The 14,166-nt window shown below is 42.5% G+C and overlaps 1 protein-coding gene across 3 annotated transcripts in view; it reads left to right on the top strand.

Moving 5' to 3' along the window:
• The first annotated feature begins 5,203 nt into the window (after positions 1 to 5,203).
• Positions 5,204 to 14,166, top strand: part of Thsd1 (thrombospondin type 1 domain containing 1) — a 31,023-nt gene continuing 22,060 nt past the window's right edge. For 2 of the 3 annotated variants that reach the window (XM_048456315.3, XM_048456313.3), the window contains exon 1: positions 5,204 to 5,353. The gene's annotated coding sequence lies outside the window, so the exon portion shown is untranslated. Of the gene's footprint in view, positions 5,354 to 5,395; positions 5,615 to 14,166 lie in introns of those variants that run through there. The other variant, XM_048456314.3, reaches the window with a different exon arrangement.

Below are 14,166 nucleotides of genomic sequence, written 5' to 3'. Positions count from 1 at the left end.
CCATCTATGTAACACACACACACATTTATCGAAAACTAGGCTTTACTTCACCTACTTAAACCCTCATTCAGTTTAGTTAAAAAGACTTTTCTAGACTACATAGGGATTTTACATAAGAAGCTCTGAGAAGAAGGTAACATCTTAGGAAAGCAGCAGTGGAAACAACTCTCACTGAAGGTAGGAATCACCAGAGTGAACCATCACACCTGATTGAAGGAACCGTCTAAACTTTTTGTAGTTTCTTATTTTTATTAGTCCTATGAGAACTCCATACAATGTATTTTGATCCTAATCATCCACGTCTACTCCCAGATCCATCTGCTCCCCATAAGCTCCTGGATATGTGTGGGCCGTAAGGGGCCATGCCCTTAAGGAAAATTGACTCCTCCCAGCAGCCGTAGGTTGCCAACAGCTTCCTGTCAGGGACGGGATTTCATGTCCATCTCCCACCTCCCTGCTGAGGGTTGGCTTGAGCTTGTGCAGGTCTGGTGCAAACCGACTCAACAGATGGGGATTCCTGTGTGCACTAACTGCCCTGCCGTCTCCAGAGAGCACTGTCCTTCTAGTCATCCACTGCCTCCGACACTTACAGACTTCCAGCTTACGGACTTCTGCTGTGATCCCACACACAGTCCTCGGAGGAGGACATGTGACGGAGATGTCACGTTTTGGCTGAGAAGTCCACACTCTCTTAGTCTCTGCGCCTTGATAGGTGTGGGTCTCTTAATTGTTATCTACTTTAAAAAGAAGCTTCTCTGATGATGCTTGAGAGCTGTGCTAAGTCATTAGGAGTAGTTTAATACTGTGTCCACTAGTATAGGAACAGTGATAGGTTCTCCCCTAAGGCCTGTGACTATAGGTTCTCAGCCCTGATCAGAGGGCCACTTATGAGTTTCAATTTACACAGCAGGCCTTAAAATTAATCAGAAAGTGATTGGTTACTCCCATGACACTTGTACCAGTATTGTAAGAGTGGACATGTCTTGCTAGGCCAATAATTGTTACAGTTCTCAAGGTTCACAAGAGGGTAATATTGGTGATTCCTTTTCTCCTCAGGTAGCATGCATGCACCCTTCCCATGTTATGGAAATAGAGATGGAGCTTCCAAGTTCCAGCTTGATTTCTATGTCCTATGATTCAGGTGTGTGGTAACCACCACAGAACAACAAATGAAACCCTGGTGCCAAGAATGGGTTTCCTCTTTTGGAGCTGTTGGCCAGTGAGGTAGCATTTACCCCCAAACATTACGGACTGTTGCCTGTGCTCTTAGTTAGTCTTTGGAGTCCTCTGTTTTGATGGTAAGCTCCAGAAGTTTTGTACAAGACTTGGATAAAGACAGCCCAGTCTCAAAAGACAGAAACTGTCAGTAAGTAGAAGACACAGGGCTGAGCCCAAAGAGGTCCTTGTTGCTGACCTATGCCTTGGTCTGCCCAGGTTTCCTTTCCTTACTGACTTCCACTCACCCACAATAACCTAAGTCATCCCACACCTGTCCCGTCCCACCTGCCCTAGAAAAACCTGTTTGCTGCAGAAATGGCTCTGTTTTAAAACCTGTGAAAGTTACTGTCTGCCTCATGTTTTAATTATACTTTGTCCTGTTATTTTAACTGTTGCTTTGAGACCACAAGAAAATGCTGACTTTCTTTAAGTTCAGAGTTGGTCAGTTGCCACATCCTATGTGGCTTGCATAAGACCCTGGGCTCAGGTAGAGAGAGAATGAAGCAAGGACAGACAGGACAGACATACACAGATAACTTGTACAATAAAGAGACACACCTACACAGACAGCATGTGGAATAAAGCTGGATCAGGTGGGGCTCTCTAACCACTACCAGAACCTCAACCTCAGCATGTTTGTTTTTTCATTAGGTTTGTGGTTTTAATCTGTTGATTTACAGGCAAATCGTCAAACTATGGTTTGACAAACACAGTGGACAAATACAGTTACCTAGCAATGAAAAAACAACATGCACCAACCCAAGATCTCCATGAACTGACCTCAGGACAGCAATGTTGAGTAGCAGGACTAATTCATGGCTATCCCAGGGCATATGTGGCCCGTAGACTGAAGTTAGACATGATGTGCCTGTTGGCGTAACTCCTCAAAGAATTATCTGTTTCCTAACAGTTTGAGACATAATTGATACTCAACAAGCTACACAGTTTAAGGTATGAAATTTGTTGTTTTGAACTAGTCGTGCATACAACTAGGAAGCCATATTGTAGTTGCCCCCAAAGATTTTTCTTGTGCCACTTTATTCTCGGCCACCACCCTTCCCCTCCTCATCCCATTTTCTCACCAACCATTGATCTCTTTCTGTCACTATTACAAGAGTCTGCATTTTGTAAAGTTTTCTATAAATGGGGTCATAAGTTTGACTTGATTTTTGTCTTGTTCTTGTTACTCAGCATCACCATCCTGCAGTCAGTCCATGAAGAACTCAAGTCAATAGCATATTCATTTTGTTGCTGGATAATAGTCCACTGTATGGGCCATGCCACAAACCTCAGCATGTTTACTAAAACGGGAAGGATTTGCCAGTCTCTAGTCTCATCTCTGCAGGTGAAGTCTCGGGCCTTAAACGTCAGGAGGAGAAAACTGCAGTTGCTAGTCTTTGCACACACTAACCAGTCATTCATAAATACTCATATTCAGGCTCCCAAGGAAAACTCTGCCATTCCTCTGACTCATAATGGGCAACAGCCTTGCCAATTTATGGCAGGCCAGTCAGCTTTGGTGTCCTCCACAGGCTGTGCCCATGCCAAAACACACACTCACTCAGGACTTCCCTCTCTCACAGCCTACAGTCAGCATGTAGTAATTCCTTTAAATCCTTACTGTCCTACATCATTCAACGTACACAGTATGTTTCTAATTGAGTGCCAACTTCACTAAATGCCTTTTGGCTTAACAGTCCCCTCCTTCCAGGAGGCTTCTCAACCAGCTCAGCCTGTCTGAAATCTGCCTGTCTTACTTGAATTCTAAGATATGAGCCATAGGTCTTAGAATGTAGGAGGCACTCCTGAAAAGTCAGTGTGCACACATGTAAGATCTTGCTTTCACAAGCTGTTGTTAGAGTGTGAAAATTGGGTCATCTGTGTTCTTCTTTGTGTCACTGAGTTATGATTTCCAGACCATTGCTTATTAAAATAAAGAAAATTGTATACAGATGGTTATTAAGTGTATAAATTTTACAGTTGCACAGGTCACTAGAAGAGTTGCTGACTCAGAAAGAGTTCAGTGTGCTGGAGTTAGAACCCTGGGCCTTGCATGTGCTGGGTTGAGTGCTCTTTCACTGAGCTGCATTCCCAGCCAGAAGTCAGTGCTTGTTAAAAGCCGGGTTGAGTTCAGTTCAGAGATCATCCCATTGTCCTTCAAGAAGATTTTCCTTCCTCTTATATTGCCTTTATTTCAGATTTTATCTTATTTGTAATACAGTGTCTTATTTGGAGTTTCTGTTGCTGTGATAAAACACTATGACCAAAAGCAACATGGGGAAGAAAAGGCTTATTTCAGCACAGCCCATCACTGAGGGAAGTCAGCGCAGGAACCTGGAGGCAGGAGCTGATGCAGAGGCCATAGAGGGATGCTGCTTACTGGCTTGCTCCCCATAGCTTGCTCAACCTGCTTTCTTAAAGAACCCAGGACTGCCAGCTCAGGGGTGGCATCACCCGCCATAGGCTGGGCCCTCCTCCATCAAATTCTAATTAAGAAAGTGCCCTACAGGCCTGCCTACAGCTGATTTTATGAAGACATTTTTAAAATTTGTGTTCCCTCTCAGATGACTCCAGCTTGTATCAAGTTGACATAAAACTAGGCAGGACAATCATTTTGTCATGAACTATAACTAATATAAAAATGGCAAAACATTTCAATAAAATGCATGGAAGATCTAAGTCACACCCAAAGGGTCATCATTTTTTCTTTCTTTTTTTTGTGAGAGTGTATTTGGAAAGGTTAATACATAACAAGGTGACTTTTTGCTTCTCTCAAGCCGCACAAAACTTTTATATACCTTTTATAGCAGAGAAAAGGTGGGATTAAGCAACCCAGGGCAACCTGGGATCAGCAGGCTTGGCAGGAAGACTACCTGCTGAGCTATCACAGGTCTTCCATGGATCTTTGCTTTTTGTTTTCTAAACCAAGAGTACCAGAGACTATATGGCATACGTTTGAAAGGAATCCTAACTTGAGTTGACGAATGGGTATTGAAGGAGAGAATTTTGACGGTGGTGAAAACAGAAGACAACCCTGATGCTTCCTTGCACTTCAACATTCGGCAAATGGTGTATTATAAAACATTCAGAAACAAATATCTGCTTCCTCTCATCTCCTGGTCACACTTGCTAAGCAAGATCTCCACCACTGATCCTGTGTTGCCATTCCCACCACCCGCTCTCAGACACAGGATCTCATGTAAGTAGCCCAGGCTGACCAGGTACTTTAAATCCTCCTGCCTCAGTTTCCCCAGTTTCCAGGATTAGTCATGTGCACCACATTAAGCTCTTAAGTCGCAGGGGTTTGACTCCTGCACAGTCAGTTCATACAGTTGAGTCCGAACATGCTGCACTCCTCCGGGATTTCCTGATACCTCCTCCTGGGTGCGGGCCCTCTGGAGACGGCTCTTACTTGTATTACCATGAATTTTGTCTGGGAAGTGGTTCATTTTATGTAAAAGAAAACTCGCTGCCCGTCACTGAATGACAAGCACAGCTGTTAAACCATGCGAAACGCATCCAATTCTTTTAGATAACATTTTCAGAATGGACTTTTTAAAATGTTTGTTTTTAATTTAATTAACACCAAGTTTGGCTCCAGAGGAAGAAAAGAGGGAATGCACTTTACCTGAAGTATATATTTTTTTAAACTCCGGTGATATTTGGGGAAGCAAATGTACAGATCACCCATGTTCAGAGAGAAGAGAGAGAGAATGAGAATGAGAATATATATGTTGCTGGCTTGCCCTTAAAGCAGGCAGTGAGAGGCGGGCTATGAGTGTTAAGTCTGTGCTGTGTGACCGGGCACGGGCGGCGACCACACCTCCTCACAGGGCCTCTGGACCCAGGGTTTCCTGCAAGTTTCCTGCCTGGTGACTGGAGGGCAAGCTAGGGACAGGCAGGAAAGGAAGATGCTCTGCCCAGAAGTGGGGGCAGGGCGGACCTCTTGCGCTTGACCCCCGCCCTCCGAGAGCCCGCCTCGGGGCGTGGTCCCAGGCGGACCGGGAGGGTCCGGGAGGGTGCAGGGCGCAGGACGAGGGCGATCAGCAGCGGGACGCGGGATGCTCGGCCAGCCTCGCCGTGCCCGCTGAGGCTCCCCACTCGTCTCCCCCGTGCCAGCCAGACCCGACCAGAGGTAAGGATCCCGAAGCACAGGTGGCCCATGACCCGGGCGGGCACCTGGAGCGGGCGTGGCCGAGTGACGGGACTCACACAGGCTCAGAAGTGGAGTTCAGGTTTGGGACTTTTGGAAACTCGGCGTTGCGACGTAAGTTTGTAGCTTCCCGAAAAGAAATCTTTCTGACAATCAGCAACGGCCGTCAGTAGCAAGCTTTATGCTGACTGACCACCACTGGACCGGGTTTCCACCCGTGAACTTGACCGGCACCTTAGGAAAGTAAGTAGATGAGAAAGCTCAGCTTCGCGTGGAAGCAGCACCCGACCGTAGGGATAGAGAAAACTTGTTCACAAGTGCAGCTTTGGTATTTCCTCCTGTCAAACCTTATTCCTAGAAATACGCAGACGCCTTGCTTGTAAAATCACTTTGCTTCTTCTTTTATTCTTTGATAATGTCCAGTGAACGTTAAAGTAATTAATTTTCCTTTGTTGGAGGCTACGAAGCGTTTACTTAGCTGGTCTCTGGAAAAACTTGGCTTTAAGGGGAAGGGAAGCTCTTAGTCGCTGAGACTACCCACACCTCCCTAGCTAGTGCTTTTACAGTTTATCTGTAAACTTTTGTGTGTTACCTCCTAGCCCCGAAGGTTCAAATACAGGGCCTCACACATGCTAGACAAGCACGCTACCTAGCTGAGCTAAAATCCCAGGTGGTATACAAGCCTTTCAAACGTCTTGAAGATGTACCCAAGTTTTTATTTTCTAAAAATGATTCTCACACCGAGTATTCTAGAATTGGGAACATGGTGAAAGTAAATAATCAGGTAACTGCCCCCGGCAAAGTTAGAGACATATTATGATGATAATCATAATGCATCGTATGATGTACAGGTAGACTGGGTTCTTCTATAATTCCATCTCTGTTCATCTCTAAATATAGATCATTACACAAGTCTGTGTTTAACCGATCATCTTCATAAGCCAGAAAATATGATCACAGGAGTTTGAAAAGGGATATTATCCTGGAGAAGCAAGCCATCCCTGAAAGCTGACCTCATCTTTCCCAGTCTTTCCAGAAGTTGCTTCTGGGTGGGGTCTTATTATGTTTCCCAGGCTGGTCTCAGACTCCTAGGCTCAAGCCATCCTCCTGCCTCAGATTTTGAGGTAAGCATAGATGCTTTCACTGCGTCTATAGATTTCAGCCATGTTCCCCATTCAGATTCAAGTAAGTGGTTAGATCAGATCTGTAGCTAGTTCCACTAAAGCAGAATTTTCATTTTGGTCTGTTGAGGAGGGAAGGGAACCCAATTATCTGCATAATTAAACTGCGAACCCCTGCTTCCCTTTCAGGAAGTGCAGCATTTCCTTTGTTCAACCAGCTCTTACTGAACAAAAGCTAATAGAGACACACCAGTTTCCTTCCCACTGAACGGTGGGTGGCTTGTTTCAGCCGGCCTGCTTAATTCTGTTTATTTCTGCCCTTACCAGAGGTGTGCGGCATGTGTTTGAAATCTATACATGACGTGAGATAGAGGTGTACCTCAATGGCAGCGTGCTTTCTTAGCATGGATGAGACCTTGGGTTCAGTCTATAATGCCACAAGAAAAAAAAAATGATCTATGAATAACAAGGGACTCTAAGCATTAAGAAAACACACAATTGGTTATGTTTAATAGAACAGTTTGCTACAGTCTGGTATGAAAAAAAAAAACTACCTTTAAGCAGCCCAAAGTCTAGTATTTCTCTCAAAGTTTGGTATTCCTTCCTATAATTCGGTGTGAACCATGGTCCAGCAAGGTCTCCCCTGCCCACCTAGGTGGTCTGTGTGACTGCTGTGTGACTCACCCATCTCCCCGATGCATATCAGTAATGAGTGTTGGAAGACCAGCAGGTGATGCTAGTTTTTGTCTCTTTTCTCTTTCGATTACCCAAACAAGAAAAGCAGGGCCACACGGAATTCACATTAAATTGTAACATACTGAATATCTATTGTTTTTTCTCAATTTTTTAAAAAAATTAAAAACCTTTTCTTTTAGTGAAGATATTTTTTTTCATACAATGTATTCTGATTACAATTTCCCCTCTCCCTACTCCTCCCAGTTCCTCTCCGCCTTTCCTCCCATCCAGATCCACACCCTTTCTGTGTCATTTAAAAAACCAACAGGCAACTGAGGAATAATAATAAAGTAAAATACAGTAAGATAAATGAAAAACAGACGTCAGAGTAGAGTATGACCGACTAACCACATGTAAAAAGAACCAAAGGAAAGACACAAGAAATACATCTAGACTCAGACACAGAAGTTGGTACACACAGGAATCCCATCGAAACCCAGAACCAGAAGCCATAATATGGATGCAAAGGACCTGGAAGGTTAAAAAAAAAAAAAGGTGCCTTGACAACATTATGAAACAATGAACCTCCAAAGAGGCCCCTGAGTTCATTGTGTGTTGGCCATCTACTGCTGGGCATGGGGCCTGCCCTTAGGAGCGGTTTGTATCCCCAGTGAGACGCCCTTGGAGAAAATTAATCTTTCATTTGCAAGTGGCTATCAAAGTAGGTGTGATTTCTGGGTTAGGGGTGGGGGAATGTATCTGTTTCTCTCAGCTCTAGGACCCCATTTGATGCGGACCTATGCAGGACCTGTGCGTGCTGCTTTATAGTCTGTGTACATATGGGTACCAGCCTGTTGTACCTAGAAGGCCTTGATTCTTTGATGTCCCCCTTCTGGCTTTTTACAATCTTTCTGCCTCCGCTTCCTCAATTCTCTGAACCCTGAGGGGAGGGATTGGTGGAAACCTCCCATTTAGGGCCAGGTGTTCCAAGGTCTCTCCCTCAGTGTATAAAAGATAACTTTCTCATATAATATACTTTAGTCATATTCCTTCTCCTCCCTCAGCTTCTTTCAGAGTCTCCCGACTTTCCTCCCCAACCAACTTCATGATCTCTCGTTTTGTCTCTGGAACAAACAAATTAAAAACTCTAAAAACAAAAATGAAAATAAACAAGCAAAAAAAAAATCACTGACAAGAAACAAGTAAAACAAAAAACACACAAAAGCCATGGAGTTTATCTTGTTCTGCTCCCGAGCATGGCGCCAGCCCTAGAGTGTGGGTCCCGAACATGGCGCCAGCCCTAGAGTGTGGGTCCGAGCATGGGGCCAGCCCTAGAGTGTGGATGATATACCCAGGGACACTCCTTCGGAGGAAATGATCTCCCTGCTCTCGGCAGGTATTGTTAGGGGTGGGACTTCGAGCCCACTTGTGTCTGGTTTGAACTTGTGCAGTCCTTCGGATGATTTCACGGTCTCTGTGAGTTCATGTGTGCGTCAGCCCTGCTGTGTTTGCAAGACTACGTTTCCTTGGAGTCATCCATCACCTCAGGCTCTTACAACCTTCCCTCCTCCTCCTCCCCACAGAAGCCTGAGCCTTGAGGGGAGGGGTTTGAGGAGGACATCCCACTTAGGACTGAGTCCTCCGAAGTCTCTCACTCTTTGTTCAGTTGTGAGTCTCTGTGTTAATTCTCTGGTGAGGGAAGAGCAAGGTACTGACCTGTGGGATCAGTGGAAGTCATGTTGTTTCAATAGGAGTCATTTTATTGCTCTGTTCCTCAGCAGAGTAATAGGCTTTCCTGTAGGTTTCATGACCTATCTGGTCTCAGGTTCTTGGCCACTTTAGCTGTGTCGCATATGGGTTCCATGCCATAGAGGAACCTTAAGTCTAGTTAGAAAGAGGTTTGTTACTCCCATGTTTATGCCAGTATTGCACCAGTATTTCTTGCAGACAGGTCACAGTTGTAAGTTGAAGGATTTATAGCTGGGAGATATTGATGATTGATGAGTCTCCTCTAGGGGTGTTCATAGTGCCTTCCAGCACCGTAAACTAGCCAGTAGAGATGAAGCTTTTAGTTAAGTACCAGCTTGAATCCTAGATGTTTAATAACATATGTCAGTTGTGTCTTCCAGCAATAGGGCCTTACCTTCAGGTTGTGGGAAACAACGAACAGCCTTGATAATACCCTGGAATGTTTGCAAGACTCCATGGGACTCCTTTGGCCAACAACTCAGTAAAATGCAACACATTCTTGACACTGGGGATTTTACCTGGTGGCATAAGGTATCTAGGTGGGCATTGCCCCCCCTCCCCGTAGATGGTGACTCCATTTAAATTCCTTTCATATGTGTGTTTGTGTGTGTGCGCGCGCGTGCGTGCGTGAAACTATATATATAAATTCCTTCCATATATATATATATATATATATATATATATATATATATATATGGAAGCATCTACAGTAGTATGTTTCATGTCATTTTCCAAAGGCCCTAGTTTGTATCAGGTTGACATAAGACTAGCCAGTACAAGTCCTTTGGGTATATGCCCAGGAGTAGTATAGCTGGATCTGGTGTTGATAGCTTTTCGGCTTTTCGAGGAACCTCCACACTGATTTCCACAGTGACTGTACCAGTTTGCACTCTCACCATCAGTGACTGAGCAATCCCCTTTCCCTGCATCCTTGCCAGCATGCGCTGTCATTTGTTTTATTAACCTTGGCCATTCTCACTGAGATCAGATTTTGATGGTTAGGGATAAAAGCATTTCCAAGCCACTTGTGTTTCATCTTTAGAGAACCTTCTGCTTAGGTACCCATTTTTTAATGGGTTGATTCCTTGCTGTTCAGTTTTTTGAGTTCTTTGAATAGTCTAGCTATGAACCACCTGTAAGTTGTATAATTGGTAAGGGTTTTCTGCAGTCCACTGCTTAGCTCCGATGATGGTACCCTTTGCTGTTCAGATTTTTAGCCAATTATTAATTGTTGGTCTTCCGACTTTTGACAAAGAAACCAAAAATACACATTGGAAAAAAGACAGCATCTTCAACAAATGGTGCTGGACAGGCTGGATGGTTGTGTATTAAAGAATGCAAATAGATCCATATCTATCACTCTACACAAAACTCACCTTCAAATGGATCAAAGACCTCAACAAAAGGCCTACATACCAGAAGAAAAGGTGGGGAATGGGCTTGAACTCACTGGTGCAGAACAGGATTATCTGAACAGGACACTGATAGCACAGGCATGAAGACCAGAAATTAATAAATGGGACTCAGAAGCTGAAAGGCTTCAGTATGGCAAAGGACACCAACATTCGGGCAAAGCCGCAGCCTGCAGAATGAGAAAAGATCCTTACCAATTACACATCTCTACAGGGTTAGTATCTAGCATATATAAAGAAGTTAAAAAGAAAAACAGCACTGGACAAGAAAACAACTAAGTGAAAAATGAGGTACAGAACCATCCACGGATTTCTCTAAAGATGAAACACAATGGCCAAGAAATACTTTAAAAACAACTGTTCTACAGCTGGGCGGTGGTGGCGCAAGCCTTTAATCCCAGCACTCAAGAGGCAGAGACAGGCAGATCTCTGTGAGTTCGAGAACAGCCTGGTCTACAAGAGCTAGCTCCAGAACAGGCTCCAAAACTACAGAGAAACCGAGTCTCAAACAACAACAACAACAACAACAACAACAACAACAACAACTGTTCCACATCCTTAGTCATCAGGCTCCTCAGGAAGCTGGGAATTGATCCACCTCAAGATTCAGAGCATATACACCTTACCACCACAGAGACACTTGCTCATCCATCTTAACTGCTGCTCTGTTCATAATAGCCAGAAATTGGAAATAATCTAGATCTTCATCCACTGGTGACTGGATAAGGAAAATATGGTACGTTTAAACAATGGGATATTATTGATCTATTAAAATATGTAATCATGAAATTCACAGGTAAATAGATAGGACCTCAGGAAAAAAAATCATCCTGAGTGAGGTAACCCATCCATGAAAAGAGGAATGGCTTATGTTTTCTTTTATGTGGAGGGGATAGCTTGTGAGCCTCTGAAATGAGGACTACAATCTGAATAACCACAGAGGTTAGGTACCTAGCCTAACCCGTGAGAGACGGGGTGGGGAAAGAGAAGGTCTCCCCAGAAGGAGAAGTAGAGGAGATCTTTAGAGAGATAAAGGTGAAGCAAGAGTAGGAGAATCAAATACGGAGAGGGTGGAGGAACATGTGGAGGGACACTAAGAGTAAAGGCCTTGGGAAGGCCAAATGGAAACCTGAGACCACAGAAGCGCCCCAAACATACATGCATAAGAGAAACCTAAATGGAGTCATCAAAAAATAAGAGAGACAATGCCATAGCTAGACATCTTATGCTACCAAATAAAACCTCAAGTGCCAGGAATGGGTTAAATGTTGTTGATCAACACAAAAGAAACTCAATGTTTTTGTGTGTGAACTTTTGCTTTGTTTTGGCATTTTTAATGTTATTGTTCTCTTGTGTGTTTGATTTGGTTTGTTTGTTTGTTTTTGTGAGTTTGTTTTCTTGGTTTTTGTTTGTTTTTGAAAGAGAAAGAGAAAAAGAATATAAAGATAGGTGGGCAGACAGGTAGGGAGGGTCTGGGAGGAGTTGCATGAGTAAAAACATGATCAAAATACATGAAAAAAAGCCTTAATAAGATAAAAAAATGTTGATTGTAATTCCTATGCAGTCAAGTTCAGATAGTCCTTTCCTATGCCCACGAGTTCGCCTGTTTGCCACTTTTGCTTCTGTAAGATTCAAGTAATTGGTCTTATGTTAAGGTTCTTGATACATTTCGAGTTTTATTCTGTTTTTTTTGTTTCCATGTTTAAGGTTATTTTTATGAAGAATTATATTGTAATTTTGATGAGGATTGCATTGAATCAGTATGTTGCTTTTGATAGGGTGGCCATTTTCACTATATTGATACTACCATGAGCATGGGAGGTCTTTTCATCTTCTGATATTGTCCTCAATTTATTTTTTCAGTGTCTTAGAACTTTTATTATATAAACCCTTCACTTGTTTTGTTAGAGTTATCCCAGATATTTTATTTGGGGAGGGGTTCAGTTGTGAAAGGTGTTGTTTCCTGGATTTCTTTCTCAGTGTGTTTGTCATTTGTATATATATTTTATCAGTATATATATATATTATTATTATATATAGTTACATATATGCTGGCTAGTTTTATACTATACGCAAGCTAGAGTTATGTGAAAGGAAAGGACATGAGAAAAATGCCTCCATAAGATCCAGCTGTAAAGCATTTTCTTAGTGATTGTCAGAAGAGGGCCCAGCCCGTTGTGGGTTTCATCATCCCTAAGCTGGTGGTCTTGGGTTCTGTAAGAAAGAGTCTGAGCAAGCCATGAGGAACAAGGCAGTAAGAAGCACCCCTCCATGGCCTCTGCATCAGTTCCTGTCTCCGGGTTCCTGCCCTTCTTGAGTTCCTACCCTGACTTCCTTTGATGATGAACTATGATGTGGAAGTGTAAACTGAAAAATCCCTTTTCTCTCCAGCTTGCTTTTGATCATGGTTTTCATCACAGCGATAGTAACCCTAAGACAATATAAAATACATATTATATATGTATGTGTTTATAGCTTATAAGTAAATTTAGTGTCCCACTATTTTTCTGAATGTGTTTATCAGCTGTAGGAATATTCAGATGGAATCTTTAGGGTTTTTTTTTCTTATAGCATCATACCAAATAAGGACACTTTGAGTTCTTCCTTTCTTATTTGTATTTTTTTTCTTGATCTCCTTCTCTTGTCTTTTTGCTCTAACTAAGATTTCAAGTACAGTATTTAACAGGAATGGAGAGAGTGGACGGCTTTTATCTGTTTTTCTGATTTTGTGGAAATTCCTTTTGGTTTTCTCTAGTTAGTTAGATTCTGGCTATGGGATTGTGGTATATTGTTTTTATTATGGTGCAGTATGTCTCTTGAATCCCTAGATTATCCAAAACATTTATCGTGAGGAGATGTAGGGTTTGTCAGAGGCCTTTTCTACATCAAATGAGAAGATCATGTAGTTTTGTCTTTCAGTCTGTTTATGTGGTAGATCACATCTATTGATTTATATATGTTTAAACATCCCTGCATCTCTGGAATGAAGCTTACTCAATCATTGTGGATAATCTTTTTGATATGTTCTTGAATTTGATTTGCAAATATTTTATTGCAAACTTTTGCATCTATTTTTTTCTTTTTTTGAATTTACTTATTATGTATACAATATTCTGTCTGTGTGTGTGCCTGCAGGTCAGAAGAGAGCACTAGACCTCATTACAGATGGTTGTGAGCCACCATGTGGTTGCCGGGAATTGAACTCGGGACCTTTGGAAGAGCAGGCAATGCTTTTAATCTCTGTGCCACCTCTCCAGCCCTGCATCTATTTTTATAAGAAATATTGATCTAAAATTTTTATTTTTTGAAGTAATTGTGTAATTTTGGTATCAGGGTAATAGTGGCTTCATAAAAAGAATGGAAATGTTCCTTGAATTTCTTTCTTGCAGAATAATTCTTCTTCAACGCTCTGATGGAATTCTGTGACAAATTCATCTGACTCTGGACTTTTTTTGATTGGGAGATTTTTAATTACTGCTTTTTTGTTGTTGTTGGTGGTGTTGGTGGTGTTGTTGAGACAGGGTTTCTCTGTAGCTTTTGGAGCCTCTCCTGGAACTCGCTCTGTAGACCAGATTGGCCTCGAACTCACAAAGATCCACCTGCCTCTGCCTCCCAAGTGCTGGGGTTAAAGCCACACACCACCACCACCTGGCTAATTGCTGCTTTTATGTGTCTATTTATTATGGATCTGTTTAAATTTTTTATGTCATCTTGATGTAACTTTCATAGGTTGTATACCTCAAGAAATTCATCCATTTCTTTTAGGTTTTTAAATTTGGTAGAATACAAAATTTTTAAATATGTCACTATGATTCTGATTTTTTTAGTTTCTGTTTCA

Source organism: Myodes glareolus, chromosome 23 (genome assembly GCF_982192425.1).
Source record: "Myodes glareolus chromosome 23, mMyoGla1.1, whole genome shotgun sequence".
NCBI lineage: Eukaryota > Metazoa > Chordata > Mammalia > Rodentia > Cricetidae > Myodes > Myodes glareolus.
This window is presented reverse-complemented; position numbering and strand designations above follow the sequence as displayed.